The following is a 27,706-nucleotide window of genomic DNA, read 5'->3' on the forward strand; positions in this document are numbered from 1 at the left end:
TATTGACAGAATTATGGGCAATAGATCTTTAAAAACAGGTTGGCATAAGTTGTTAAATAAAAAAAAGAGAAATCATGGATTTTGAAACTGGGGGGATTATTTCCACCAGTCTTAAATGAACACTTAAAATTGTTTAATTAATGAGTAATTAATGCTTCTGGCTTTCTATAATATCAATTGAAAAAGGCCATTGGGCTGAAACTGGTTTGTTCTTCAAGTTCTTTGTTGCCACATATTAAATATTTCCATTTCCATTTGGGTGCTGGCTGTTTTTTGACTGATTTCTTATAGTTGTCAGGATTTGTCTGGCATCACCAACAAGATTCCTCTGGGGAAGTCATACCTTGCAAACTACTGGTAGAGAGCATAGGTGTGCTATATGTAGGAGTCATGATAACTGCCTGGGTGTCCTGCAGTTACATTGCAGATGATACTGTGTACATTAAAAAACACCTTGCAGTTGATGAGATGATACCCTTTGCAGTTCACATACCTACTTCTCAGTTCATTAGCTGGGGGATTTTATTTCAATGTGGATACAGTGTATGACCACTAGTGCCTTGGGAGAAATGGGCTGAGTCCCAGACTCTTTCCTCTGTGGTACTTATGAATAACTTATGTCCCCCCCAACATGTTGAAGTATGTTATCAAGAAACTGAAGAGTATTCTTGAGACAGATGTCAGAGATACCTCCACATTGTCTCCAGTAGCTCCTTCAAAGAAGTTCACCGTGCATACAGCTGCAGTCATAACAGATGGGTTCTCCTGCCGTCAGGCGTGTCCTCGGTCGGCCGAATTCCAAAGTCTAGGTCCGGCGTCGGTTGTCGTCGCTTCTTCCCTGATGTCAGTGTGACAGGGGTATAAAGGAACCAGCCGACGCCATTTTCTTCAGTCTTTCTTGCCGCGCGGTGCCCAAAGCAGAAGCAGTTCACAAGTGCCGGTCGGCCAGCTCCTGAGATTACGAAAATTTGGAAACCGAAGTCTTCTTAAAAGCTAAGTACCCCATTGGGGAAACTTTTCTTGCCTCAGACCGATGTCAGACAAAGTTAATAATTGTATTTCTTGTGGGAAGCAAATACCGCATAAGGATTTCCATTCCCTCTGTATACCTTGTTTAGGCCCAGACCACGACGTCTCGGTCTGTCGCTTTTGTGCTACATTCAACGAACGCACTATTAAGCGTCGGGCGGAGTTCGCCCAGCATTATTTTGGGAAAGCATTTAACTATACTATGTCGTCGGATACTCCGACTCCGGTTTTGTCTAAAAAACGCAAAGATAAGGACTGACACATGAGGTCCACGGCCTCTACCGACACCACGCCAAAGCCGACTACACGTGGTCCGGTTCTCAGCGAGGAGCCTACACAGCCCCTGACTACCGACGACACTTCTTTGACGGTGTCTCCTGTGCCCGAGTTCACAGGCTCCTCGGCCCACACCCCGACTACAGATACCGAAGCCACTCTTGGCGTTGAAACTCAGAATGTGAACAGGTCCACCTCCACTCAAGGTGTCTTCAGACCTTCCTCTTCTTTCTCCATCAAGGCTTTCACTAAGTCTAAAGCAACCATGCACTCTAAGAGACAAGCTACACAGGGCCCATCTCCAGGCCCCATGCCTAAGAAACAGATGCTTAAAATGGCTGAGGATTGAATTACTCTTATCAGAGGTTCTCAGCCCCCACCGGACAAAATGCCCAGAGTGGAGGAAGATTCCCCCTCCTCTGATCAGGGCTCCATTATTTCAGAGCACTCTGATGATCAGGAACATTCTTATTCCCCTTTTGAAGACTCTGATACGGAGGAATCCATCCCTTCTGTATCCCCCCCTGAGGATTACTCATTTGGGGAAACTTTGCATACCTTAAGGGAACACTTCCACTGGGAAGGCCAAGATTATTCAGATTCCAAGAAAAGGCTCAGGGAATTTCTCTTGCTACCTCAGCACAGGCCTCTGGCTATACCTCCTGTGTTGGACATCCTAGATGATGTTTACTCGGAGACCTGCCTTAACCCGGACTCTCTACCTCCAGCTCCAGTTAAGCCTGACAGGTACTACAGGGTTCCTGACCACACCAATTTCTATACAAAAGCCATGCTGCTGACCCAGAAACCATCTCACAGGGCCCCAAGGGAGTTAAGGCCTCCATTGCTAAAAATCCATTACCTTCCGAGAGAGATTCCAGATCCTTAGAAAGGTGGGGAAAAAAGGTATATACCTCGGCTACCTTATCCATGAGGGCCTTAAACTGTCAGTTTCATATGCTAAAATACCAACAGTTTTTGTTATCACAATTGAAAAGTAAAATGTCACAACCTGAACAACCAGACTTGAAGGAGTTGCAGGATTTGATGCATAGTGCAGAACAAGTGGGTAAGCATACCTTACAATGTGGTTTTGATGCTCTAGAGGCTTCATGTAGAGTGGCTGTTACAGGATCAGTCATACGTAGGCATGCCTGGCTCAAGGAACAAGCCTTGCCTGATCATGTCAAAGCTAAATTACTAGATGCCCCTCTTCAAAAGGATGTACTATTTGCTGCTAATGCTGAGGAGGTATTAAGGAAAATGGAGGAAAAGGCTAAATCAATGCAAACTGTGAAAGAATTTCTACAGGTACATCCCCCACGTTTTAGTAGAAATTGGCCTTCCAAAAACTGGTCCTTTCCTGCCACGGACAGACCCCAAAGAGGCAGATACAGGCGCCCGAGGGGCAGAGGACAATCCCAAGGATCGTTTAGTGGCAGACAATGGCAAGCTCCTACACAAAGAGGTGGTGAGGATAACTCGCAATCTTTCAGAAAGCAAACCCAATGACTTTCCCCTTTGCATGCCAACCAAGTTTCAAATGGCAGCCCCCTTAGGAGGAAAGCTGGCATTATTTTCAAAAAACTGGCATATTGTCACAAAGGACAAATGGATCCTGGACATTATAAACAGAGGCTACAAATTCCATTTTCACACCCTTCCAAAAATGAGAGGCATGCCAAACCTGCCACATAATCAAAGGGCAGAGGCACAAAGGCAAATTACAGATCTCATAAACATGAAAGCTATTCAAGAGGTACCTACGCACGAACAAGGTCAAGGTTTTTATTCCAGGCTATTTCTGGTGCCAATTAAGGGAAAAGATTGGAGACCTATTTTGGACCTATCCATCCTAAACACATTTCTACTCGTACCAAAATTCAAGATGCTCACTCTACAGCAACTTCTTCCCATGCTGGGCAAGGAGTCTTGGCTGGTAACATTGGACCTCAAGGAGGCATACCTGCATGTCCCAATCAGACAAAATTGCAGAAGGTACCTCAGATTTCTTGCAGGTTCAACCCATTATCAATTCTCTGCATTGCCCTTTGGCTTATCTACTGGCCCCAGAGTATTCACGAAATGCCTGGCATCAGTAATTGCCTACTCCAGACTTCAAGGGATACAAATATACCCCTATTTGGATGACTGCCTGATCCAAGCGCACAGCAAGCACATTCTTCTGAAACATCTGGCTTATGTAATAATGTTGTTGAACTCTCTGGGATACACAGTCAACAAAAAGAAATCAAGGCTAATACCCTCTCGGAAGATAATTTTCCTGGGTGCCAATTTGGACACAAACACCCAGATGGCCTACCTCACACCAGAGAAACAGGGGCAACTAATTCAATACTTCAGAACACTAGCAAATTGCACCAGGCTGACTGCAAGGAAAATCCTGCAGGCTCTGGGATTCATGGCATCTTGCATCTTACTAATCCCATGTGCAAAGCTGCATATGAGGAAACTACAATGGTACCTGAAAAACATATGGTCTCAACACAGCCACAGTTTGGAAACAATAATACCACTAATTCCATGTCTGCAAAAGGAATTTCTGTGGTGGGCTCAAGCATGTCAAACAAACACAGGTCTTCCATTCAGCAAGCCTCAATCAAATCAAGTCATCGCAACAGACGCCTCGGACTACGCCTGGGGGCGCACATGACAGATCGGTGCATTCAGGGCAAATGGTTCCAAAAAGAAAAGCACCTTCACATCAATCAAAAAGAAATGCTAGCAGTAATAAATGCTATTATAGCTTTCAAGGACCTTCTACAACCAGGTCAACTATTGATAAGAACTGACAACACCACAGTTATGTGGTACATAAACAAACAGGGAGGAACACATTCTTACCCCCTATGCAAACTGGCCATGTCACTTTGGAACATGGCCATGGACTTACAAATGGAACTACAAGCACAGTACTTGCCAGGCAAGGAAAACACGCTGGCAGACAACCTAAGCAGGAATATGACAGATCCACACGAATGGAAATTGCATCCAAAAGTTTTTACAGAAATAATCCAAGAATGGGGAAGGCCAGACATAGATCTCTTTGCCTCCCACAAAAATCATCAATTGACAAAATTCTGCTCAAGGATTTTCCATCCAAAGGCCTGGAGAGTGGACGCTCTCTCTTTCAGTTGGACATCAATGACAGTTTATGCCTTCCCACCTCTTCCTCTGCTGCCCAAAGTTCTATTGAAAACCAGAGCAGACAGACCAAAGATGATTCTCATTGCTGGCCAAGGCAACACTGGTACCCACTCCTGAGGAGCCTGACGCATTCCCCACCATGGACCCTGCCTCTAATGCCTCTTCTTCTAACTCAGCACAGCTTCAAAACTCTTCACAGCCAGCTAAAAACACTCAATCTAGCCACACGGAAGATTCCTTAGCATCACAACAGGCCCTACTCTCCAAGGAGGTGCAGGATGTCATTTTGGAGGCCAGAAGGCCATCAACAAGAAAAGCTTACTCCGCAAAATGGAAACGTTTTTGTGTCTGGAATGAGAAAAAGGGCCAGGATCCTGGAAAACTGAATTTACCTCAAATACTACAATATTTGGCTGAACTGCTAAGCAGTGGACTTTCATTCTCCTCCATCAAAATTCATGCCTCAGCCATTTCTGCAGAATACAACACTGATCCACCTTTATTCTCTCACCCTCTCTTAAGACAGTTCCTCAGAGACCTCCAAGGAAACAACCAATACCTGCTTGGGATCTTAATTTCATTCTGGAAAAACTGACCTTGCCTCCCTTTGAGCCAGCTGCCTCATCAGATTTGCAATATTTGTCCTGGAAAACAGCTTTCCTTCTGGCTATCACCTCAGCTCGTAGAGTTTCAGAACTACAGGCTCTCATGGCTGTCCAGCCTTTTATCATCTTCCATCAGGACAGAGTTTCCTTACGAACCAACCCGTTCTTTATGCCTAAAGTGGTATCCAGGGTAGCTTTAAATCAGGCCATACATTTACCTACTTTTTATCCTAATCCTCAAAACAAAGGGGAGAAATTACTACATTCCTTGGACATCCACAGACAATTACATTATTATTTGGACAGAACAAAGCCTTTCAGAAAATCAGAACAGCTCTTTGTGTCCTATGTGGTAGGAGCTCAAGGAAAGCCAATTTCCAAACAGACAATCTCAAAATGGATAGCCCACTGCATACGCTTTTGCTATTCCTTTCATGGCAAAACTGTACCTACGGGCATTAGAACTCATTCCACCAGGGCCACAGCCACCTCTGCAGCCTTCCTCAGAGGAGTTCCTACCAAGGATATTTTGGAAGCAGCCACTTGGAGTTCTGTGCATACCTTCTCCAAGCACTACAACCTACCATTATACTCCAAATCTAGAGCAGGCTTTGCCACTGCAGTCTTGCAGGGCATTTTGGCTCCTCCTAGTTCCACCTAGTGCCTACCACCCCTTTCTTAGCTTTAGGATTCTACCCATCTGTTATGACTGCAGCTGTATGCACGATGAACATAGTACAGTTTTGTACCTACCATAAATGTAGATGTTCGAGTGCTAATACAGCTGCAGTCCAGGTTTCCTCCTCCTTCCCCTCTTGGGACAGGCCTATAGGCTAACACATCCTCATACAACCTGATTGGGGTATTCATTTATGATGTATTTGCTTGCAACTACTGTATTTTGATTATATTGCACTGCATTATTACACAAATTTATGTATTGCCTTCCTTCTGGGGGCACCTGACATCTGGGGCAAGAAAAACTGAAGAAAATGGCGTTGGCTGGTTCCTTTATACCCCTGTCGCACTGACGTCAGGGAAGAAGCGACGACAACCGACGCCAGACCTAGACTTTGGAATTCAGCCGACCGAGGACCCACCTGATGGCAGGAGAACCCATCTGTTATGACTGCAGCTGTATTAGCACTCGAACATCTACATTTATGGTAGGTACAAAACTGTACTTTCTCTATAGCTAATATATGTAAAGCCACACATATCTTAGTATACATTGGGATAGATACTCCATGACTTCTACAGGGCTGCAGAAGGGGATGACACGTCCAAAATTTCTTGGATGGTGTCCCTTTCAACATGGTGTTACTCTGCAATGTTGATGTTGTGGAGTCCACAAAATGAAATGTTGTGCGATGATGGACGTCCTGGTAATACACATTCAGGCAAAGCCATGGAAATAAGATACACATTTACTGATGCTGCAGCAATGCCTACCATTATTGCATTCATACGCTGTTATTAGGCTAGCAACTCAAGGAGCCTTTCTAAGCCTAGCCAAGTTTTACCGAAAGAATAATGATGTCCTGCATCCAAATAGGACACTGAGGGCCAGGCATTTATAAGCTACCTCTATCCATATGGGACATGGGTGCCAGGCCTAGTGTAAATTTCTTACTCTCAATCCACTTATCTAAGATGTGCTTAAACTGAGTAGCATGGATGGAAAGACTGTTCCCTAGGAAGGTAAGTCTCTGAGACTCATATCTATCTCTCCAGCATGATCTGTTAATTTCACAGACAAAATTAAGTTCCTTAGGTCTTATATTTCTGGTACTCTTTGACTTACGAATATGTAGAAGATTCATAAGTGTGGGGTTTAAATGACAAATTCACCACCGTAACAAGAACAGGCAAGCAAAAACCGAGGGTAATGCTACTCAATGCTAGAAGTCTAAATCTCAAAATGCACTCCATCGAGGCACTCCTTAAAATGGAGAACATCGATATCTGTGCAATGACTGAGACCTAGTTCAATGCTACAGAGAGCACCCCTGCATTACCAGGCTATAACTCATACCACACTTTTAGGCCATCTAACCTGGACTGAAATACCAAAGGCGGAGGTGTGTCCATATTCATTAAGGATATCCACACCTCCAGGCTAGCTGCTCAGCATAATGTATCTGAAGTTATCCAAGTGCAACTGGGCAAAACTGCAATCCAAACTGTAGCTTGCTAGAGATCCTCCACCATGCCACAGGATTCCCACTCCTCTTTTCTTAATATACTGGAAAATATTAGAGTTCAACCAAACACCCTAATAATGGGCTATTTCAACTACCCCACTATTAACTGAGAAAACTACTCATGTACCAACTCCTTCACTCAACACTTTTTGAACTTCATAAATTCCAATGCCCTGGATCATCTTATCCACACCCCCACCAGGGGCAACAATATCCTAGACCTAGTCATTACCAACATGAGTGACCGGTGTTTCACACCTGAAGTCAACTCCTCGTTGGTCAGATCCAACCATAAGATAATCACCCTAGATATCCACATCCTGCCCCCACACCCCCATTAAGGAAACCACTGTAAACAATTTCTTTAAAGCCAACTTCATGCTTCTTAAGACCGAAGTGGCGAACTTCATGACACCCATGCAGATGGACAATACAGTTACGGCTGCTGAATCCTACACAAATACACTCTATAAGCACTTACACGAGTGCATGGATCGTGTTATCCCAAACAGAACCAAGATGCTATCCTCCAAAAAAGGAAGCCAATCTGGTGGTCCCCTGCCATAAACAAACTCTACAACAGAAGGAAGAAACTGTTGCAAAAGAGAGTAAAATCCCATGAGTGTAGGAGCTCCCTGGTCAGCCTCAGTAAGAAGCTGAGATACCTTATAAGATTCTCCAAAGCTAGCTATGAAAACAAAATCACCACTGATTCTAGAGACAACCACAAAGCATTCTATAGCTATGTCAATAATCTCAATGGCAACACCCAGATCTGCTCTGAGTTACAGCACAATGGCATGGAAATTACAGAACTAACTGATATTGCCAACATCCTGGAAGATAGGTTCAGTGCTAACTTTAACCTCCTCTTACCCCTGAAGGGCCCATATCTATACAGGAAGAATGCAGAGTCACTGTAATCACAGATACGCAAGTAAAAGCTGCACTCTCCAAAGCCAAAAACACAGCATCCATGGGAATGGACAACATCCCAGGCTGCGTTTTACATGAACTTCAGAATGGACTGGCTCCCCACCTAAGCACCATGTTCAATCATAGCCTCACGTCAGGCTTTGTGTCCACTGAATGGTGCACAGCAAAAGTTATCCCACTCCACAAAGGTGGTGCCACAGCCCATCCTAGGAACTTTTGCCCTATTAGCCTGATGAGCCTGGTCTGTAAGGCCATGGAATGTATCGTCATGGAACTCATAAACAAAGACATTGGTAACCGCCAAACTCTGGACTCCACCCAGTTCGGGTTTGTAAAAGGCAGATCATGCCTCCTGAACCTGATTGACTTCTTTGAGGCAGTCACAAAAGCAGTAGATGAGGGTAAGGTGGTTCACACAGCCTATCTTGACCTCACCAGGGCTTATGACACCATCCCCCATTCTGGAATTGTAGCTAAACTCACTAAACTAGGTATAAATTCCTACATCACAAAATGGGTTGGCAACTGGCTCACTGACAGAACCCACACTGTAGAAGTTGCAGACTCCAAATTTGACATCAAAATAGTGACAAGTGGAGTACCACAGGGTTCAGTCCTGGGATCTCTCCTGTTTAGTATCTACTTCTCTGAAGTACAGGCTAACACAGAAGACCTTTGGCTAATGAAGTTCGCAGATGACTGCAAACTAGAAGCCATAGTCAAGTCCCTAAATGATGTGGACATCCTAAAGAAGGGCCTCAATGAGACAGATGCCTGGTGTCAGAGCCATGGCCTCAAGCTCAATGTCAAAAAGTGCATTGTCATTCCCTTTGGTAAAAACTCTGTACCCATAATCTACCACATAGGTGGCAGTCTACTTAATGATGAATGTGTGATAAGAGACTTTGGGACCCAGGTGGACAGTCATCTCTCCTTTGATAATCACATTGCCACAGGAGTCAGAAAATCTTTCTGTATGGCACACCTCATCACAAAAGGGTTCTCATCCAGGAAAAAAGAGGTCATTGTTTCCCACTCATTAGACCCATTATAGAATACAACACCCCTTTTGAAATGTACCACACAAGACATCTGCAACAGCTGGAAAGGCCACAGAAGTACCTCACAAAGAGGATTACTGGCCTCAAACAGATGCCCAACACTGTTCTTCTCAAAAGACTCCAGCTTTACTCCATAGCATATCTACTCCGAGGTGATCTCTGCCTAACACATAAAGCTATGTCAAACCCAGAGCTGTTTGACATGCTACACCTAAAGAAATCCAAATCCCTCCAAGCTACATGCTCTAGGGACCCAAACCTTGTCAGCACAATAAACAGGACATGCTGAAGAGATAGATTCCTGTCCCAGAGATTTCCCATACTATGGAACAATCTACCCATCTATGTCAAGCAAAGTTCCTCATTAGCACTCTTCAAGAAAAATCTTGATGAGTGCATGGGAAATAGGAAATACAACCTGGATATCACTTCTGTGGCTCTGCTCGACAGGGGCACAGAAAAATAACTTTCTTGGGTGGCGTAAACCAGGGAACCTTGTTGGCTAGGCTTACTTAGGCCCTTGGGCCGATAGCCTAGTACCTACCTATGAACCCAGAGACTGCCCATGCTCTGGAATAGACTTCCTATACATGTCAAGCAGAGCACCTCACTGGTCTTCTTCAAGAGAAATCTTGATGAGGGGATGGGAAATAGAAGGTTCACCCTGGGGATCACTCCAGTGGCTCGACTTGATTAGTGGCACCTGGAGCTAACGTCGGGTGGCATGATGCCAGAGCACTTCTATGGGCTAGGCTCGTAAAGGCTCCAGGGCCATTAGCCTAGTACACACCTGTGAACCTGTATTTGTGGATGCCTTGTAAACCAGGCATAGATCACCTCTCAGCAATCTATAGGAGACTGAGTAGAGGGAAAGGTCTTTAAGGTGCTCTGCATAAGGCAGGTTTGTTATGTCTTGTATTCTTTTTGTAAGGAACCTTTGATTTCATCTAGTTGCTGCATACTGTATATCTGGTCAGGTGCATACCAAAGGGACCCTTGTACTCTTTGGTGGTCTGATAAGGGTGGAGTACTCTGGGATAATGACCTCTTTAAACCTAAATGTCATGCCCCTACATATAAGCTGTTCAGCATAAAAGGATTTCCTCACTACTGTGGCCATGTGGTGGTTGAAGACAAGCCTACTGTCTACGTGCTTACCCAGATCCCTGACCACTATGTTGATTCTTATGAGCGTATTATCCACATGGTAATTAGCTGAGATGGTTGATTTTTCAAAAGCTACAATCATGCATTTCTTAGCATTGAGTTTAAGACCATGGCTTTGACACTGTTTATAAGTCAAAGATAGACTTTGAAGAATGCTAGTTTCTGCAGGGGAAATGATGATAATCCCAAGTTTGCAATCATCTAAAAACTTAGTCAGCCATAAACCATTTGCTTCCATTTCAGAGAAATAGATGCCAAAAAAGGAGTGGGCCCAGTACCAAACCCTTGGGGACTCCACTAGTGACTGACTTCTTGGTGGAGGTGGTCTCACCTATTCTGACTTTCTGGGTCATCTCAGTAAGCCATTTAGCTATCCAGCAAGAGATAACAGGGTTTATACCTTAAATTATTGAGCTTGTCTATAATGCCTTCCATGGCCAGGTCAAGGTAAGCTGTGTGTACAGTCTTGCCTTCATCCAATGGTTTGGTGACCTCTTAAAAAAGTCCACCAGATTTAATAGGCACGACTTTCCTTTAACAAAGCCAAACTGTGATGGGTCCAGTCTTTACAGATTACCTATGTCCTTATTTATCATGTCCATGATGATTCTTTCCATGGCATTACATATGACTCTGGTAAGACTTATGGGCCTGTAGTTCCCCGGATCAGTGGTTGGACCTCCTTTGTGCAGTGGAATAACTGTACCCAACTTCCATTCGTCAGGTACAAAACCTGACTGAAGATCTAATTTAAAAGTGATTCAAGTGGACCAAAGAGGTCATGTTTCATGCTATTTATTAAACACCCCGGGATGTTATTAGGCCCATCAATGCAGTATTTTTGGCCTTGGAAAGTGCAATAATGACCTGTTCTGCAATAATTGTTGGGAGATTGACATATGTGGTATTTCCTTTGGACTTTCTTGAAGGGGGGGTGGGGGAAATTTGAGCTGAACCTGTCAGCCAAAAGGCTGGCAATGGCTTCCAGTTCAGTGTGAGTGATGCCATTTACAATAGGTTCTGTGCGTTATTGAGTATTTCCTCTGATGTTATAGACATACCTGTAGAAAGCTTTGTGTTTGTCCTTTGCCTGAGTAGCGTTTTTTTTTCAAATTTATCCCCTGAAGTATTAATTAACCATCTTAACTACCTGTTTAGATTGATCAGTGGACTTTTAGTATGCATGGCTTTGTTCCTCCTACACTTGGCCAAGATTTTTTTCTTTTGTTGTAAACCGACTGATAGTGGGATTCTACCACGGTGGCTTGTCTTTTGAGTTTGTCTTAGTCTTAATAAGAGTGGGCACAACTCACTCTATACAGCTACAATATGGCTGTAGAGAAATTTTGTAAATAGATTAATGTATTCTATGGTGTTTACTGGGTTGGGGATGCTTGGAATTTAGCCAAGGTGTTGCTTAGTGGAGAGAGGTTAGCCTTGGAATAATTTTTAAATGTTTTTGGTTTTGCAGGATCCTCAGATTTAATTTTTATTTCAAGTAAAGCTACCTTATGGTCAGATCTGATGGGTGAAGGTATTACATTGGGTGGGGAACATTGGCCCACCATGTTTGTGAGTACAAGGTCAAGGATGATTGTACCCCGGATAGGAGACTGGACTAACTGTTCCAGGATGTTGATATTAACAATGTTTATGAATCTCTGGGCTTGTGCATTAGAAGTGTTGTAGGATTCCCAGTCTATAGATGGGTAGTTGAGATCCCCCATGAATATCATATTGGGTTGAATGGTGTGGGACTATAGTACATTGAGATGGGTAGGATGAGTTCGTGGCTGGGTCATGGAGCTGACCTATATGCTGCAAGGATATAGTACAGCACCCTGTTTATGGAGAGTTGGACATGTATGAGTTCCAGTGGGTCATGCACTTTAACTAGTCTGGATGTGAGGTTGGTCTTAACAAAGAGCAACACTCCTCCATCTTTAGTTCCCATCTGTGCAGTAGCTGGTGTAAAGGTGTGAAAGGCATTGTAACCTTGCATTGCTGGGTTTCTTTCAGCAACTTTAAACAGTGTCTCCATTATTACACAGATGTGTACACTCTCCAGGGAGAGTAAGGCTTGCAGGGAGTGCAGTTCCTTGTGAAGCCATCTAGCATTGAACAGTACAACCTTCAGATATTCCTTCATAGGTTCAGTTAAATTAGTAGATGTAGCAGTTTGGCACTGCTTAAAAATGCACAATGGGAGTTGAAAAGGTCTTTACCAATATTCAAAAGCCTAGAGGGGATAAGTGCAGACCATCACTGGCAAAAGTAGTGTAGTTTATCAACCATGTCCTTCCAGGCTGACAAGTATTATATCCCCCCATGGAATTGACACCAGAAGCTAAGCTAATTGTTAAAATCAATCATTTTCTGTTGGTAATGTGGAAACATCCTTGGAGAAGGTAGTATGCTGCTCAGTGCTAGCTCATACCTGCCTGAGACACATAATCAGCCAGCTCGATCATGTCTCATTTCATATAGTCAAGGGAGGCACATCTCAGGTCATTAACACGGTTACCTATTACAAAATCGAAGTTACGGAACTTTGAATACCATATGGTCGACACCATATGATTGAAGTTCCATAACTTCAAAATACAAAAAAAAAATAAATAAATAAAACAAAGAAAACATACCCTAACGGGTTAAAGCAGGGGGGCAAGCCACCCTGCACCCCCACACCCCCTCTACTTATATATACCAACTCCGAGATCGCACTTCAATGTACTATGGTGCAGAAAGGGAAGATTTTCCTTTCCTACACTGTAGCGTGGTCTTGGAGTTGGTATATTTAAGTAGTGGGGTGTGTGGGGGCCACAGCCCCCCATGTGGGGGATGCAGGGGTGATTGCCCCTGCCTACACCCTTTAATTTTTCTTTTTTTTAATGTTTATTTTGAAGACTTTGAATTTTCAATTGTTCAATCATTAAAGGTCGACCTTTAGTGATTCGAACAATTGAAAATTCGATGTTCCAATAAGAACCTCATTAACACACACATGCACTATGACAGAGTCATACTGGTACCTGTGGTTTAGTGACCTGAATTACTGTGTGACTTGAGAGATCCTAGCCCCAGAAAGGCAGTTAACAGTGACTCTCTCCTTATTCAGTATGGTGAGGGAGACATAGGTGTGCCTCACTATTAAATCACCATTGACCAGGAATTTTGGCTGTGTGCTGGTTTGCCTTAAGGCATTAGCAGTGGATGCACTGGATACAGTGTTACTATGTGTAGCTGTGGGTGGTGTTTTAACAGACTGTTTTGTGATGGCTGAGGACCCTTTCTTTGATTGTACTGTGCAGGAGATCTTATTGTTTTAGGAAGGTTAGTTGTAAGTGCCTCAGCATAAGTAGCTTTATGTATAGATCATTACCTTGTGCAGCAGCTGTGGTACAGGTGTCACTGATAACATCTATAGGATAAGTTTTGGTTGTATGAGAGAGTTTTGCCTCCAGACACCTCTCGCATACACTATCTGTTTTATTAATATAAGTGGGTTGTCAATGTACATGAAGCAATTGCTACAATGCCTCAAAATACCCATCTCAACCAGAATGGCCATAGAGGCATGTGGGAAGTGCATATCCATGACCACTGATAAACTAGAGTGGAGTGAGGAAAACTTAAATATTGAACAAGTCAACAAGACAAGCAACTTGATGAGCAATCCTCAGTGATGAGTAAACTAGATGCTCTAGTAGTTAAAATATTCTGTCTAGAAAGCAATGCCACAGGAGTATAGACCACAGAATAGAACAAAGACACTGTGGAGTCTGCATGTTCTCCCCATGGTCGAGTGACATTAAAGACATGCAGGTAGGTGTGTGCATGAATGGGTGTGCCTTCTTTGAAGGTTGGGCGTCAGCACAGTAAAAATCCACTGCCAATCGTTAGCAGTTCCACTGTGGCGACCCCAAACCGGGAAAAACCAAAATACAGAAAGGTGAAGGCTACCCTCTTCTTCCCCAAGAGTGTAGACCACAAACCTTTCTTATGTAGGATAACTAGTCTGAAGCCCAAGTGCTTAAATCAAAACTAAGTGGCTTAGAATAACAGTTACGATTTAATCAGGCTACTAACATGGAGTAATAAATACAGCAGAATTAATACAAATTAATGCTTTAAGAACATGCAGCTAAAAGTAAAATAAAATAAAGTAGAAAGAAGCACAGATATGGTAAAAGCAGCTGAATAAAGTGCATTTTTTAGTAAATGGAAAAGGAAGAAACAGAAGCTAATTCAAGTTAAAGAGACTAAGGGGGTGGGCCTTCCCAACTAATCTCTTAATACTCAGTAGAAGGAGCTAATGAAATGGGACTGGAAGAGTGCCCAAAATCAGATTTATAGTAGGGGTGGGCAACTCAAAAGCCAACTGGTTTAAGAGTGCAACAACAGTAGGGTGAGTGGGTGGGGAAAAATGAAATGCAAACAGAGATCAGTAATAGTCAAGCAGCGATCAACAAGTCAGGCAAGCAATCCAGCTAAATAATGATGCCTCCAAATATGCAACAGGTACAACCCTGTTCTGTGGCATTCATACTTTTCTGAATCATTATATCATTTTATTTTGCCTTATTTGCAATTTCCAAGAAGCTCATTGTAATAATGTTCCTAATTACTATATCATTATATGGCTATTAGCATATTTCCCTCCTGACTGTGCTGCTTTGCCTGCCCTGCTTGCAGAATACGCTTTGTTGAATCACTGACTCCCTGTGCATGGCCATTCTTTGTGCAAATTCACTTACTTTGATGCTGGAATGTTTTCTTAATCTGGCTATATTTCAACAAAAGTCACCAACTAGACTGCAAATGTATTTATTAATTTCCAGCATTGGATGGCATTATACAGGCAAAACTCTGAGTCACCCTTAAGTTAAAAAGACACACAAGTAACTTTCAAGTATGTTATAAACAGAACAAAATTGCTATGATAAAAGCAGCTAAATGTAGAAATGTAGAGTTAGTACTAAACTATCTGTACTGCTATGACAAAAAAAAAGAAATGGGCTGACCAGAATAAAGAAAATACTATATCTCTTTGCAACACATTTTAATGAAATTGCCTTTATTCACTTGTCTTTATTAGACAGGTGTCAGTATAGCAATAATCCATGGATGGGTGTGGGTAATGCTGGATTTGCCCGTGTTTGGCTTTGTTTTTTCACTTGGGCGAAAGAAAAAGGTTACCTACTTTTATTAAATAATGTCTTTGTATAAGGGCGCATGGTGTTCTTGAGCTTTTTCCAGTATCATGGGACTTTATTTGATGTACTGCACATATGTATGGGATAGAGAAAGGAAGATCTTTGTTGCTTCTTTATTTATTTATTTATTTATTTATTTTTTAAAAAAAGTTTGAAATCCAGACAGTTCGGAGGTATGAGAGAGATAGAGCAATGCAAGAAAAATCAAGTACATTTCTTTAGTTTTGCATAACATGCCTGATTTTCTTTGTATTTATGCTCTGTCTATCTTATAACTCTAAATTTTTTGGATTTAAAATGTCATACTTCTCAACCTAGGTACAATGTACCTATTTTAATTTGAACAAGGAGCAACAAGCATCTTTGTATAACCTTTCCCACAATGTTGAATTAACCATCAAACCAGCTGACAAGGGGGGAGGTTTGGTATTACTTAATACAGATGATTATCACATATCCATGATGGATATGTTACAAGATACTAATACATATTTGAAAGTTGACTCTGAATATCTGACTAAACTGATCATGAGAGTATATGATAATCTCTACGACTTGCTAATGTGCAGACAGGTTACACAAGAATTATATGAATATTTTTTGGGTGAATTTCCATTGATACCCTATATAAAAGGATTACCGAAGATGCACAAAGGCATTCTACCCCCCCCCCCCCCCCCCAATGAGACCCATAGTGGTAGGTGATGGCTGGGTTACTGAGAGAATTTCCAACTATTTGGAAAGTTTATTGGGACCAGTGGTTAGAAATATACCCGTAATTCTTAAAGATAGCTATCAGCTTATTAATGATTTAAATAACCTGCCCAATGATATAGAATGTTTATCGTCTTGTTTACAGGTGACGCTTGATGTGAAAAACTTGTTTACATCTATTCCTAATGATTTTGGTATAGAAGCCATAAGGGAATATCTATGTACTTTGGAGAATTTTAATAATGAACAGGTCATTCAGATATGTGCACTTTTGGAATTAGTATTGTCCAATAATGTCTTTCTATATAGAGATATGTTGTATGCTCAAAAATGGGGGGGTCGCCATGGGGAACCCATGTGCAAATTCGTATGCAAACCTTGTTGTACATCAATGGGAAAGGAAATTCATGTTTGACAGTTCATTTTTTAAGAATGTTTTGCTGTATAGAAGATTTGTTGATGATGTTTTATTTTTCTGGAAAAGCAGTATAGAACAATTACAAGCCTTTATTAGCTATCTAGAATCTACTACTGATTTTTTTAGATTTTCTCTTGAAATCTCTTGCAACAAAGTAAATTTCTTAGATATAAGCATAATGAAAGATAGTCAAGGTAATATTTCTACTACTTTATATAGAAAACCTTGCTGGAAAAATGCATTATTGCATTTTAGTAGCATGCAACCTAGATTTGTTTTCTCTAATATAGTAAAGGGACAATACCTTAGAATTATGAGAATTTGCAAAGAAGACCTTAACAGGCAACAACAACTTAATGCCATGTACACCTTATTGTCAGATAGGGATTATCCTGTTTCTATGTTAAGTAGAATCAAGGAAATTGTTATGGATGTCCCTAGAGATAAAAGTAACTACATCGGGGGAGTCACCAGTTATACAGGAGATAGACTGAATATAGGTAGAGTTACTAAAACTACTTTTATCACCAGATATACTAATGATAATAAAAACATCACATATATCATTAATAAGAATTGGCAGGTACTTATTGCTGACCCCAAGATTCAGATTATAGTAGGAAATATTCCTTCTTTTACTTATAGAAATAGTAAGAATTTAAAAAGATTTTATGTACTGAACACTATCATGATGAATTTAATAGTAGCACCATCAGGCATTATGATAGGTCAGGTACTTATCCTTGCAATAAATGTAACATGTGCAAGTTTATTTCGAAGGAACAAGGTTTTATTCATCCCATTATCAACTATAGATTTAAACCTAAATTTCATGCTAGCTGTGAAGATGAAAATCTCATATATTTAGCAACTTGCACATGCTGTTCAGTGTTTTACGTAGGGATGACATCCAGGAAATTAAAAAACAGGATGTACAATCACATTTATGACATAAAGAGAAATAATCAACAGAATGCATTGGCGAAACATATAAGTAGTTTTAAAGATCATATTTTTGAGTTTAGAGTATTACAACTGATAACCAAGAATAAGAGAGGAGGGAATAATAAGAATTATTTAGAATCTATTGAACTGTGCTGGATTTTCAAATTAAGAGCGCATGTAGAACCTGGTTTAAATCAATTTATTAGTATTAAGCCAGTATTAATTGCACGTAAATACTAGGTAGTATTAGGATATATGATAAGAATCATATTTTATTATGTATTTTGTATTATTATTTTTGTTTTTATATGGGCTTTGTCATTTTTTATGGATTCATCATTCATATATATTACAGATATTTTATACATATGTATATACTCTTATACACTTATATATGCATAAGAATTTTTATATATTTTTACATATATATTTATATATGTTCACATATTTTGCCACATATATTATATTGTATAGAAAAATATATTTTAGCTTTATATGGCTTCAGGTTTTCTTGATATAAATGGTAACTATGAATGATTTGAGCTAACAGCATTGTAACAGTCACTATGACTACTTGCTTGATTCAAATGAATTACTTGATTGAATTTAATTAAGTGTAATTGGTTAGTATATTTAAAGACTGTTCTGTTGATTAGTAAATGAAATCTGATGAAGCGTGTAGCGTTTGGCGCTCATTTTTGTCTACAATAAAAACCTTGGAATTTTATGTGCATCATAGTGGTGGTCTTGTCCTGTATTTTTGACATACTTCTCAACCTGTTAGCTCAAGAAAACTGGAAAGCCATTGCATATATTAATAGAAGATAGTCCAAGCCACTAGACTTTTTTCTATTGGTATATGCTGGATTTTACAATGGGCACACTGGTTGGGCTGAGCAATCATTGTGCATGTTTTTGAATGTTAACGGCCAGGGTCTATGTCATATAATTGAACTTCCAAAATTTCGAACACCATATGTTCAAATTTGGAAGTTCGAAATATGACAGCAATAAAACCTTAGAACAGCAAATTTTTTCCCAGGGAAAAAATTTGCTGTTCCGAAAAGCACACACACAACACAAGCACACCAAAAAACTAAAAAACCTACACTACACCTTACATACACAACTATCTATGCACTGACCTTAACCCAAGCCCTAACCCTAAGGTCCATCACTATCGCACACTTACCTTACCCGCGCCCTAACCCTAAGGTCTGTCACTATCGCACACTTACCTTACCCGCGCCCTAACCCTAAAGTCCGTCACTATTGCACACTTACCTTACCCATGCCCTAACCCTAAAGTCCGTCACTATCGCACACTTACCTTACCCACGCCCTTACCCTAATGTCCGTCATTTCCACACACCTCCGCACACTTACCTTATCTGCACCCTAACCCCATCATCCGTCACACTCACACACTTACCTTAACTCAATCTGTAACTTTCGCACCACAGTACAGAAAATGTCGAAGCCGTGGTTTGCTCCACAGATGCAAGTTGCACCACATTTTTGTTTCTTAAAACCAATGCATTATATGTTTAAGGTAAAAAAATGAAAGAGGAAGCATGGTCAAGAAAATGGTATGGCTAGTATTTATAGATTTTTGCTACACCCAAGACAAAGGGAAGAGATGGAAGGCTCAGTGCTATAGTAGTTGGGAAAGATAGCCAAAATTGCAGAAGATAAATTAAAGGAAAACTCCACCTTCTCCCACAGTTTAACTCAATCCTTATGTTTCTTTTCTCCCAACAAAATGATTACAGTATTGTGTAGGTACCAGAAACCCCGCTCGTACTTTTGAAAAATGTTATTTCTTTGCATTGGAATCAAAGGAAGGGAAGATTCACCTACTTTTTTTAAGCTTAACTTCTCACATACTTTGCAGAGGAATTTGTCTCAACCTGCAAAACATATCATTGGCACATTAAATCTGTAATTTACCCTGTCAGGTACTGCTGTCAGATTTATATGGGCAATTGATCCTGCTGGTGTCTGGAACACAGCAGTTGATATAAAAATAAGACAGAAAGCCATAGAACTGTTTTCCACTGTTTTAATGCACAGAGGAGGAGAACTTTAACACCCCCCACAGCAAAAAAAAAAATAGAAATTTAGATTAGTCAGGGGATTAAAAGCAGATGTCACCTCTTCTGACAAATTTACATAAACAGCAACACAGTATTGAAATGCTAAGTTTTATATGTTGGTTCATTATAATAGTTTAAAGTAAAGATAACCTCAATGTAGTATCAGAGATTTCCGTGACATTTACAGAAAAGTAAGAAAATAATAAAACATTTTCTTTTAAAGTATCAACACATTTGCACATTTACCATTTTCAAGCCCCTCCCCACACAGGACAGAACTGCAGAAGGAGAGATAAAGGGCAACCCTATCAACTAGGTGCACTGATAATGTTCCTAAAAAAGGTATTTTATGATTTTTGTGATATCTTCCCAGAGGGGGATGCATATCTGGTACAGGGAGATCCATGGTAAGAAATTCACACTGACTTTCAGTCAGTGCTTACATTGTTAGAGTGCACAAGCATTTTGTAGTGCACAGAGGAAATATGGCCATTGATGGCAACCATAATATACAACTTAATTTACTTTAACATACATTTAGTATGTGTTCTTGAATTAAAAATATTGAGAAAAAGAAATCAGATGTATGTAACTGCATTTAAATGCAGACACACACACACACACACACACACACACACACACACACACACACACACACACACACACACACACACACACTTCCCGGGATTCATGAAGCTCAATGTAAGGACGGTATTAACCTTGCACCGAGCGTGCGACGTAGAGATGGCGCAGCAGCACCATATGCGTATTAATGAAGGCATGCTGCCTCACCGTCCAAGTGCACAGGAAACGTGCGCAACTGCAGGGGGGGTGTTTAAGTGCTGCACGGAGGCGTGAACATGTCCGCTACAGTCGCACAACCTAAAATGCTGACTAGTACAGACTACCTCTAATAGTAATCAATCCTGTCAGTGTTCGTGGATACTGAAATGTATGCAAAGCATACAAGAGAGTTCCACAAGCACCAAAACAAAATCATAGGAGTAAACACACAGGCACGTAGCTGAATGTTGAGCCCCCGTCCCTAGAACAATTACATTTAAAACCCCGTGTCCGTATTTTATTGTAGTGTTGATTTTTATACCAAGTGGAAGTGAAATGCAGCATGTTTGCGCACCGCTGCCCTTTGCTAAGCCTAGCCCAATGGTTAGAGCATTCGCTTAATATCTGCCCATTCGTGGTCCAAGTCGTCCTTGTCTGGATGGCCCAAAAATTAATGGGTATAACCTGGGTCAACCTACGATGTCATGAAAGATAAGTATTTGCGTGTACCTATGTGCATGAAGTACAGCATGTGGAAGACCAAATATGCTAGGGTTAGCCTCAAAACCATAATGATACCAGAGATATGTAGAGAAGGCAATGTGTACTGCTGTCTGTGCCATGGGCTAACAACCAGAGAAGGGATGGATGGCGTGTATGTGGATTCTTGGGGGGGTGATGGGTAATGTAATAATCTGCCAAGGGGAGACTGGGTTGGATGTACAATAGGTGAACTGGAGGTGTACAAAGGTGCAGTGGGAGAATCCAAAAGGAAACTAAAGAACATACATTCACATCCCAATACACCCTGTCAGGTCATATTGCAGAACACAATCCCACAAACATATGAACATTAAAATGTACGATACACATGTACAGAAACAGTACCAGCTCACACCACATAATGGTTTGGCCTGAACTGAGCCATCCAACCCCTACACACCTGGATACATAATTGAATACTCATCGTCCTCTCCACAGCACACCCCCCCCTTGCTGAACGTCCACCAAGACCACCCATACTCGAGCTGCTAGCTTGGACCAGCCATATCTGCACATAGTGCCCCCTACCCACATCTAGTAGGCAGTCTCATCCTAAGCAGTCTCAGGCCTGCAAACTAGGTATCCCATGCATGTATAACCCTCCCTCATTTTCATATAGCCAAAAGAATGGGGTTCATCGGCATCCAGAATTTTTGGACATCTCTCATGGGATAAGTATCTGTTCTCAAGATTAGATTTGGTGGCACAACATGATTTCCACCCCCGTTGACAACCGGACACAAGTCTGATTAGCAGTACTTGTCCACAACCCTGTTCAGCCTCCACCCAGTCCTGCAGAATCTACGACCCGGGATTAAACACCTGACCGTGATGCACGTCTCCCCAGGAATATATACTTTTCACGTGTTCCCAAGAAACTTCCCTATAGCCATCTTCCAAATAGTGCACATCCACAAATTGTATACCCTGTCCAGGTTCCATGTTGTAATGATGCACACAGCCCCTGTATACAAACGGTACAGGTCCCTCCTGGATGTGGGTGTTCATATGCATGGTCATGTATAACCCCAAATATGTAGTCATATATCTATAAATGTACATACTTATATTCACATAGCTACACATCACACATACATGCATATAAGTAGTTGTCAACTATGTGTCCTATTCATAAATATGTATACTTGGCAAATGTATAGATATGTCTCTCAGAAACATATGAACATTAACATGCACTATACATATGTCCACCGACCAACTGTCACATGTGTTGCCAGTAGTGTGGAATACCTATAGTAAAGTCATATATCTGAACTACCATCCATGCAGAATGTATCACGGATGGTTTAGTGGTCAAACCAGTGACTATGGTGTTTCTGTTCCTGGGTCCAACACATGCAAGGGCTGCTAATTTTATATGATGCCCAGAATAATGGCTGTTGGATATAGGGTGATTAAGGCACTTTCAAGCAGACATAAGCGGGTATGCGCGGCAGTAAGTGGCGGTCATTCAACAGTATGGGAAATGTGAATAAGCATGTAGGTGTATATGCATGTGTATGTAGAGACAGAGATATCTCTCTCTCTCTCTCTCTATATATATATATATATATATATATATATATATATATGTATATATACATGAAGAATGAACATAGTCACAAAAGCATTCATAACAAATGTGAAGGAAAACAGGAGCAGAACCCCTGTATTATTTAGTGCTGTCATATCAAGCTGGCCAGAGGTGAGCAAACCTCCTGCGTCTTCAACCACAGGTAGGATGCTAACAGTGGGACTATCTTCATCCATGTGCTAAGTCTGACTTTCAAACAGGTACAGGGCAGTCCCAGTCTCCAGTCGGACGAGCCAAAAACCAGCAGACTATTTGAACACCCTAACCATTATATGAACGTATGTTCCAGGACTATAAGCTTGGGACGTCTGAATATACTTGGAGTGAGCCAACATATGGGACGTGTCTAGAGCAGTAGGGTGTGGCACATGTGTAGTGGTGTGATATTTTTCCAGCTGGAGAATGGATGACTGCTGTGTTAGTGAAGTATTGCGGCATGTGTACGGGTAACTATGAACCATGGGTATACATGCAAATGAAGCAGCACAGCAATAGTGTAGTGGTTAGAGCATCGGTCTAATGAGCAGATGTTGCTGGTTTGACTGCAGCACACACCATTTATGACGCAGAATCTGTATACGGGCATATTCTGACATTTTATGCTGTATAACAATATAGTACCATTGAAATGTGAACTGGAGTGATGTATCACAGTAAGAATGGAGAAGGTGTTTGTGTGATGGGAAGCAGTGGTTAAATATGGTGAAATGGAAAACCGCTGCTGAAAAGTGTTGTACCCACCCTTTGTCCAACAGCCCTTGTTCTGCCCAGCAACACAATAAACCTCCTCGGCAAGGCTCAACGCCAGGACCCTACACACCACAACCAATGTGATTTACCACTAAGCCATGGCAGTTATACTTAACTCTGATGTTATTACAAACATAGCAGGCAGCACAGTCATTCAACAGTATGATCAAAGTAAATAATCATGTAGATGTATATGCATGCTTACGTACAGATATATATATATATATATATATATATATATATATATATATATATATATATATATATATCTGGAAAGAACGAATATGGTCACAATAAAGCATTCATAATGAATGTGAAGGAAAACAGCAGCAGAACTCCCATATTATTTAGTGCTCTCATATCAAGCTGGCCAGAGGTGAGCAAACCCCCTGCATCTCCAACCACAGGTAGGATAATAACAGTGAGACAAACTTTGTCCACGTGCTAAGTCTGACTTTCAAACTGGTACAGGAAGTCCCAGTACCCAATCGGACGAACCAAAACCGGAAGACTATTTGAACACCCTGACCATTATATGAATGTATGTTCCAGGACTATAAGATTGGGACGTCTGAATATACTTGGAGTGAGTCAACATGAGGGATGGGTCTTGAGCGGTAGGGAGTGGCGCATGTGTAGTGGTGTGGTTTTTCCAACTGGAGAATGGATGACTGCTGTGTTAGTGAAGTGTTGAGGCATGTGTTTGGGTAACTATGAACCATGGGTATACATCAAAATGAAGCAGCACACCAATAGTGTAGTGGTTAGAACATCCACCTAATGAACAGGCATTCACGGTTCAAGTTCAGCTATAGCACATATCATTTTCCATGTGGAATGAATGTCGTTCTGCTGTAAAACTGACATAATAACATGTAAAAGTGAACTTGAGTATCGCATGGGACTTTTAACCAAATCCATTCAATCAAAGTGGCACTGTTATAATGAATAAAGCACAAATAAGCACAAATAAGCAGCAGTAAACATATATAACAAACAGTATGCAAATCTGAGTGCGCTTTCGCGGGTGTAAGCAGTGCCCAGCATAGGAAATGTACATAAGTATGTACAGATGTAATATATATATATATATATATATATATATATATATATATATATATGCATATATATATATATATATATATATGTAGATAAATATATATATATATATATATATATATATATATATATATATATATATATGAAGAATGAATGTCGTAACAATAAAGCATAGACAAGGGATGACAAGGGAATCAACAGCAAATATGGTATTATATAGTGCTGTCAGCATATGTCATAACAGGCTGGCCAGGAGTGAGCAAAGCACTGCTACTCACACCACAGGCAGGGTTTTATCAGTGGGAGTAACATTGTTGATGTGCTAAGTCTAAGTCTACTTTACAAACAAGCAGAGGGTAGTCCCCAGTGGGAGTACCAAAAACTGACAGCATATTTGGATCTCCGTGCATTACACAAACAAGGGTAGGTATGTTCAAGGACTAAATGGTGGGAGAGCATGATAATAAATGTGTTGGGAAAACATACGTGTAGTGCCCCTAATGCCGGGGGTAGGGCAATGTGTGGAGGTGTGCCATGGCTGTCAAAGCAACTGGATAATGGATGGGTTGCATGTATGTCAAACTTGGGTGGGGTCAAGGAACCATGGGTATGTGATTATGGATCCAGACAAGTCATGGTTGGATGGCCTGGTTCTAATTGGACCGCCTCGTGGAGGCCAGCAAATTAGCTATAAGTATGTATGCATACACACATGCATACATCTATGTGTAGAAGTACATTACCTGTAACATATCCATTCCATTTGCAGACACAAACACATGAATGTGCCCTTACAAACCTCGACAGTAGATAGAATAATAGGTAGTGCATAAGAGGGAAGGGATGAAATTGCTAAAACACAGAAGTGTGTACAATGCCTGAAGTCAGTGCTGTGCTGAATAAATCAAATGTGAAGACTGTCTCACACAGAGATTTATCCCTGTGATCTGCCTGTAACGGCAACGCCAAATACTAAACCGGTCTATTTGTAAAAGAATCACGCTGAACACGTACATAATTAGTTCTCATGTGTAACGTGTATGTTACCATATAGTCAGACTAATTAATTCATTGTAGTGTCATGCTAATGGGAGTATGTATGTAATGAAGTAAGAGTCTAATCTTGACATAAAGATAGGTGTCTCCCATGTGGGATAATGCAAAGATTGTGATTAGTGTTGTATTAGTCACTCATGTCACCAATGTTCATGGACTAAACGTCAGGGATTCCTGAGGATACGTGTAGTGAGTCAACCGATGGGATGTGTCTACAAGGGTAGGGAGCAGCCACTGTGTACTGGTGTGGCTACACCATGAATCCAACTGGAGAATAGATGACTGCAGTGTTAGTGAAGTGTTGGGGTGTGTGTTTGGGGAACCAGGGGCCATAGGTATATGGGTATATATGCAAATGAAGCAGCACAGCAATAGGGCATTGGTTAGAGCAACCCCCTAACGAACAGACATTCCCGTACCGAATCCCACTGTATCACATATCAATTACCATCGTTAATCTCTTCATGAACATATTGCAACATCTGTCCGCTGTATAATCCGCAAAATATCAATTAAAAGATAACTGGAGTGAAGTGTCAGTGTCATAATGAATAAGGCACTAGTAAGCAGGTCAAGCATATATAAACACCAGTACGCATGTGTAAATGTGTTTGCGTGGGGTATGTATTGCTTTACAGAAACACACACACACACACACACACATATATATATATATATATATATATATATATATATATATATATATATACATATATATATATATATATATATACATACATATATATATATATATATATATATATATTATATATATATATATATATATATATATATATATACACATATAGATATATAGATATATGTGTATATATATATATATATATATTATATATATCTATATACATATATATATATATATATATATATACATATATATATATATATATATATATATATATATATATATATATATATATATATATATATATATATATATATATATATATATATATATATATATATATATATATATATATATATGTATATATATATATATATATATATATATATATATATATATATATATATATATATATATATATATATATATATATATATATATATATATATATATATATATATATATATATATATATATATATATATATATATATATATATATATATATATATATGTGTCTGTGTGTGTGTGTGTGCATAGATATTCACAGATATACAGTTATGATAGAAAACAGCACACAAGAATGACATATGTTCAGAGGCTATTCCAATGGAAGTGAGGAGCCCAAGCAAGAAACATGAAACCCGTAGCATGCCCTTCCACCACCCCCAGCTGGACACGGGAAACATACACGCAATCAGTGTAAAGAGTCCACTGCTCCCCAGACCACAGGCAGGATACAAACGGAGGGTACACAGTGCACCCATGAAGTCTAATCTTGGAACACTGACTGGAGCGTCCTTTGCGGGACACCCCAAAAATTGCCCAAACCAAAAGAAGGCAATAGACCGGCCATTTTGGCTGCAGTGTATACAGACTCGAAATACAAAGGTGGGAAACCCTGATGACCCATGGGCCGAGATAATTGTATGCAATGGGTCCCATAAAGTGGAGAGTGGGCAGCGTGTAGTGGTGTGTCCAGAACAGACCAGGACCCAGAGTAAGGATGGGTACTGTTGAGGAGGCTAGGGTGGGGGAACTATGGTTAGCTACTTATGGATCTAGGTGTGCAGGTGTTGGCTGATGTGGGCCTATATTGACAGCCCTAGGGATGTAAGCAAATGTGTTCATTGGGCAGAGGCGTCGCCCAATGAGCAGCCACACCCACTACGAATCCCACTGTAGCAAAGTGTAATCTGTATGTCAAGGAATGGAATAACCAGATGTAGACATATATATGTAGAGGTATGTTTGTGTATATCTACCCATAGTGACATAGAGATAAGCCTCACCCTCTCCGTAGTACAAATGTATCCATACAGAGACAGAATACAGAATCATACCCACATATAATTATATACATATGCAGACAACCATAGACCCATGTTGTTTTTTATAGATATATCTATATATATATATATATATATATATATATATATATATA

This window comes from Protopterus annectens, chromosome 5.part1 (genome assembly GCF_019279795.1).
Source record: "Protopterus annectens isolate FY-2018-M chromosome 5.part1, PAN1.0, whole genome shotgun sequence".
Lineage (NCBI taxonomy): Eukaryota > Metazoa > Chordata > Ceratodontiformes > Protopteridae > Protopterus > Protopterus annectens.